Source organism: Rana temporaria, chromosome 8, assembly GCF_905171775.1.
Source record: "Rana temporaria chromosome 8, aRanTem1.1, whole genome shotgun sequence".
Taxonomy (NCBI): Eukaryota; Metazoa; Chordata; class Amphibia; order Anura; family Ranidae; genus Rana; species Rana temporaria.
Genome location: NC_053496.1, coordinates 184,970,163 through 184,976,063, shown reverse-complemented (window position 1 = coordinate 184,976,063; position 5,901 = coordinate 184,970,163). Strand labels below are relative to the sequence as shown.

The window sequence follows — 5,901 nt, the reverse complement described above, 5'->3', positions numbered from 1 at the left end:
CTTGAGGGATAGTTTGATCTTCCTGTGTGGAATCCCGGGAATACAGAGGACGGGGACATCTCTCTGGTGGGTTCCTGGTATTAGGTGGTTCCATCATGTCCTTGTGTCCTTCTGAATACTCCTCCATCACTCCATACTCCTCATCCTCCTCTTTATACTCTTCTTTAACAATAATATTATAATCCCAGAGGTTTCCACTCTGAATATATAAACAGACAGTGACATCCTGACACCTTATAGGAACCTGACACACACAATGATACAGTCACCATCCAGACACACCCCTTGTCTGTTACTGGATAATGTCCCAGAATCCTCCTCACCTCTCCTGTCAGCAGCTCCATCATCTTCTTGGTGACTTCTAGAATCTTCTCCATGTTGTGTCTCTCAGGTTTTAGGGAGTCACAAGGAGGCACTGTGATGGTCATATGATCACCTGACTTCACAAGAGGAAATCTCTGTATTGGAGAACCAATAGGAATATCATGTTAGAATCCCAGAATCCCCCTCACCTCTCCGGTCAGGTCTGTGTTTTATTAATAGAGATAAGAGTGATGTCATGTGACCTCCCAGAATCCTCCTCACCACCTCTCCGGTCAGGTCTGTGTTTTATTAATAGAGATAAGAGTGATGTCATGTGACCTCCCAGAATCCTCCTCACCTCTCTGGTCAGGTCTGTGTTTTATTAATAGAGATAAGAGTGATGTCATGTGACCTCCCAGAATCCTCCTCACCTCTCCAGTCAGGTCTGTGTTTTATTAATAGAGATACGAGTGATGTCATGTGACCTCCCAGAATCCTCCTCACCTCTCCGGTCAGCAGGTAGATGATCTCCAGGGTGAAATTTAGTATCTTCTCAGTCATGTGACTTCGGTCCTCCTCCATTCTCATCCGTGACGTCTTTTCACAGGCTTCCAAATAACTTTGGAATATGAAAAAATTATTTGGATGGTATTGGTCACACAATCATAGAATGTGAGGGGGTTGATGGAAGGATTGCTGTACATTGTAGAACTAAAAGCCCCATGGGAACACACTTAGTCTGGACTGTTTAGTGATTATTAAAATTTTGAGGTCTCAGGAACTTCTTGGCCTGAAAAATTCTCTGTCGGCTTTGTTTTGCTTCTGAATTGGTTTGCTGCACAAAAAGACCTCCTCTACAAACAAGTGCCCTCCTTTGGTATCCTAGAACTGTGTTTCTCAACTCCAGACCTCAAGGCATCCCAGCAGGTCATGTTTTCTGGACTTCCGTCAGATGAAACGGCTGTGGTAATTACTAAGGCAGTAAAACTGATCAAATCACCTGTGCGAAATAATGGAAAGCCTGAAAACATGACCTGTTGGGGCCCTTTGAGGACTGGAGTTGAGAAACAGATGGGGAGTATTACAGACTAAGAGACCCCCTATCAGAGTCCCCCTGAACAACACAGCTTTCTATTCTCAGAACTCCTTAGCCCGGAAAATCTATCAAAGGTCCCTAAGCCCCACTTATCCCTCAGCTCCTCTACTTCCCTCAGAACACTTATGCCGCGTACACGCGGTCGGAATTTCCGACAACATATATTCGATATGAGCTTGTTGTCGGAAAATCCGACCGCGTATAGGGTCCATCGGACATTTGCTGTCGGAATTTCTGACAACAAAAATTTGAGTGCTGGTTCTCAAATTTTCCAACAACAAAACTTGTTGTCGCAAATTCCAAGCGTGTGTTCACAATTGTGACGCACATAATTCCATGCATGCTCGGAATCAAGCAGAAGAGCCGCACTGCCTATTGAACTTCATTTTACTCGGCTCGTCGTAGGTGTTGCACGTCACCGTGTTCTTGACGGTCGCAATTTCCGACAACATTTGTGTGACCGTGCGTATGCTAGACAAGTTTGAGCCAACATCCATCGGGAAAAAATCCACGGTTTTGTTGTCGAAATGTCCGATCGTCTGTATGCGGCATTAGTATTTTCCTTCTTCTGACACCAATGATGAAACATATGCTTGGCCGGCCTTCCTCCTAACCCACAAAATAAGGGGCTTTATGCTCCATACTACTAACCCCTGCACTCCATCATTGTGTTGGCTGCATATGGTAATGATTGCCCATTGGCTGCCTGTGTAGTGTAATAATTGCCCTATGTAGACCATGTATGGTCAAGAAGGTCATTGTTTTGTCCATTTATTATCAATAATGTGTGTTCAGAGGACCAAATTACCAGAATTTATCTCCAAAATAAAGAGAATGTTCAAGCCCCCGTAAGTGGGGAAATGTTCCTGGACCTGAAGGGGTTAATCTAGGTTTCCACACTATATATGTGTGTATCATCATCTGCTGGAGATAAAAGACGTCACAGTGACTATGGAGGAAGAGGACGGACATGACGGGGTTACTGGGTGTAAATAGAAAATAAGATCTTATTACCTCCTCTGCTGCCAATTCCAGCAATGTCTTCTCTACTTCCTCCCAACTAACCTCTCACCCGGAACTTCCTGTCTTTACCTGACATCACTTCCTGTTTGTTTTCCATAGAGACTTTCTGTCTGGGTAGACGTGAGAAGATCACCATCTTGTGGAGCTCAGAGGAACTGCAGCCCCCAGAAACATCTCGTAGTGTGAACACGGCCTTGTGCTGTGTGTGTATGTACTGTATATCCTTATAGATGGGTCATCTCCACTCCCACCAAGAGGGATAGAAATATATTACTGCCTTTCCCAGCCAGGGATTATCAGAAGGACTTTGAGTTATACGTGGACATTATGAATATCTTATGTTATTTATTTTTATATATTTTTTATGCACATGATTTATAGTCTGATATAAGTGCCTTCTCCCGTTGGTCACCATTGAAGGGACCCCTACACTGATATAAAGGGGTCCTTCTGCCATTGTAAGGGACCATTACCTCGACCACTTATATAAGGGAGTCCTTCTCTCATTGGTCACCAATGTAAGAGACACCTACACTGACCTCTGATATAAGGTGGTCCTTCTCCTATTGATCAATGATCACCAATATAAGAGACAGAACACAGACCCCTCCAGAGGTTCCCAAAAATACATACATAGGAGTTGGGGGGGAGCTCCCCTCCAAGAATATGCTAACACCCCCACCTCTGTTATTTTTGACAGCTCCTTGTTTATTAGCCCAGAAGAAAAAAAAATGTGTTTGCAAGATCACTGCACAAATACCATGTGACATAAAATATTGCAACAACTGCCATATTATTCTCCAGGGTCTCTGCTATATATATATATATAATGTTTGGGGATTCTACTTAATTTTCTAGCAAAAAATACATATTTTTTTTGTAAGAAACAAATGTCATGAAAAGGCCTGGTCTTCAAGTATCTTGTAGTATTGAGGACAGTTTAGATAAGCTCCTGACCCCTGAACTTTCTTAACTACTTGGCACCCGCGCTATAGCCGAAAGATGGCTACAGCATGGACTTCCTTTGCCGGGAGGGGGTACATGGACGTTCTCGCTCTGCCTGCGTGCAATTGGCTGATCACAGGTCGAGGTAAAGGGCCAATCACAGCGGACCCTTTACCACCTGATCAGCTGTCAGCCAATGGCCGCTAATCAAGTAAGTCAACAGAAGCTGGTAATCGGCTTTTCTTCCCCTCACGTTGTCAGAGGAAGAAAAGATGAAAACCATTAACCGGCTTCTGTTAGAGAGACATCGGTCCCCTTAGTACCCTCCAGTGCTGCTAATCAGTTCCCTGCAGTGCTGCTAATCAATGCCCACCAGTGCCATCTATCAATGCTTCATCATCAGTGTCATTTATTAGTGCCGCCTACCAGTGCCCATCAGCGGAGCCTCATCGCAGCCTGATAAATGCCCACCAGTGCGTCTCATCAGAGCCACCTTATCACTGCCCATAATTCTACCTATCAGTGCCCACCAGTGCCTCCTTTTAGTGACCATCAGTGCTACCTCTCTGTGCCGCCTATCAGCACAGCATCATCAGTGCCTCCTGATCAGTGCCCCCTATTAGTGCCCATTAGTGCTACCTCTCTGTGCCCACCAGCACAGCCTCATCAGTGCCACCTATTAGTGCCCATCAGTGCTACCGCTCTGTGTCAGTACAGCCTCAACAGTGTCCACCAGTGCTGCCTAATCAGTACCACCTATCAGTTCTGCCTATTAGTGCCCATCAGTGCCACCTATCAATGCCACCTATCAGTGCAGACTCATCAATGCCCATCAGTGAAGGAGGAAAAATTAGCTGTTTCAGAATTTTCGAACAAAATATGAAAAATATTTTTTTTCCACAGAATTTGGGGTCTTTTTTTGTTTGTTTAACAAAAAATAAAACCCCCAGCAGTGATTAAATACCACCAAAAGAAAAAAATGATAAAAATGTAATTTGGGTACTCTCGCAAGTGTGAGAGCGCCGAAAGCTGAAAATTGGCCTGGGCAGGAACACTGCCCTATAAGCAAGTGGTTAAGATTGATATAATATGACATGCTCCTGACCTCTGCACTCTGTACCTTGTGCTATATACAGTAATATATACTCCTGACCTCTGTACCTTGTGCTATATACAGTAATATATACTCCTGACCTCTGTACCTTGTGCTATATACAGTAAGATATACTACTGACCTCTGCACTCTGTACCTTGTGCTATATACAGTAAGATATACTCCTGACCTCTGTACCTTGTGCTATATACAGTAATATATACTCCTGACCTCTGCACTCTGTACCTTGTGCTATATACAGTAAGATATACTCCTGACCTCTGTACCTTGTGCTATATACAGTAATATATACTCCTGACCTCTGCACTCTGTACCTTGTGCTATATACAGTAATATATACTCCTGACCTCTGTACCTTGTGCTATATACAGTAATATATACTCCTGACCTCTGCACTCTGTACCTTGTGCTATATACAGTAATATATACTCCTGACCTCTGTACCTTGTGCTATATACAGTAATATATACTCCTGACCTCTGTACCTTGTGCTATATACAGTAAGATATACTCCTGACCTCTGCACTCTGTACCTTGTGCTATATACAGTAATATATACTCCTGACCTCTGTACCTTGTGCTATATACAGTAAGATATACTCCTGACCTCTGCACTAGGGATGAGCCGAACACCCACCGGTTCGGTTTGCACCAGAACATGCAAAAAATTAGTTCGAACGCGCGAACACCGTTAAAGTCTATGGGACACGAACATGAAAAATAAAAAGTGCTAATTTTAAAGGTTAATTTGCACATTTTTGTCATAAAAAGTGTTTGGGGACCCGGGTCCTGCCCCAGGGGACATGTATCAATGCAAAAAAAAGTTTTAAAAACTGCAGTTTTTTCGGGAGCAGTGATTTTAATAATGCTTAAAGTGAAAAAATAAAAGTGAAATATTCCTTTAAATTTCATACCTGGGGGTGTCTATAGTATGCCTGTAAAGTAGCGCTTGTTTCCCATGTTTAGAACAGTCCCTGCACAAAGTCTCATTTCTAAAGGAAAAAAGTAATTTAAAACCACTCGCGGCTATTCGTGAATTGTCGGGTCCCGGCAATACAGATCAAAGTCATTGAAAAACAGCATGGGGTCCCCCCCCTAGTCCATTACTAGGCTCTTTGTGTCTGGAATGAATATTAAGGGGAACCCCGAACCAAAAAAAAAAGGCGTGGGGGTCCCCCCCAAATTCCATATCAGGCCCTTCAGGTCTGGTATGGATATTAAGGGGAACCCCGAACCAGAATTTAAAAAAATGGCGTGGGGCCCCCCCAAAAATCCATACCCGATCCTTATCCGAGCACGTAACTTGGCAAGCTGTAGGAAAAGAGGGGAACAAGAGAGCGCCCCCCCTCCTGAACCATACCAGGCCACATGCCCTTAACATGGGGAGGATGTCCCCATGTTGATGGGGACAAGGGCCTCA

The 5,901-nt window shown here is 43.9% G+C and overlaps 1 protein-coding gene across 1 annotated transcript in view; it reads left to right on the top strand.

Annotated features, from left to right (window-relative positions):
* LOC120909614 (zinc finger protein OZF-like) overlaps positions 1 to 5,901 on the top strand; it is a 713,034-nt gene that overhangs the window by 133,188 nt on the left and 573,945 nt on the right. The gene's annotated exons all lie outside the window — the stretch shown is intronic.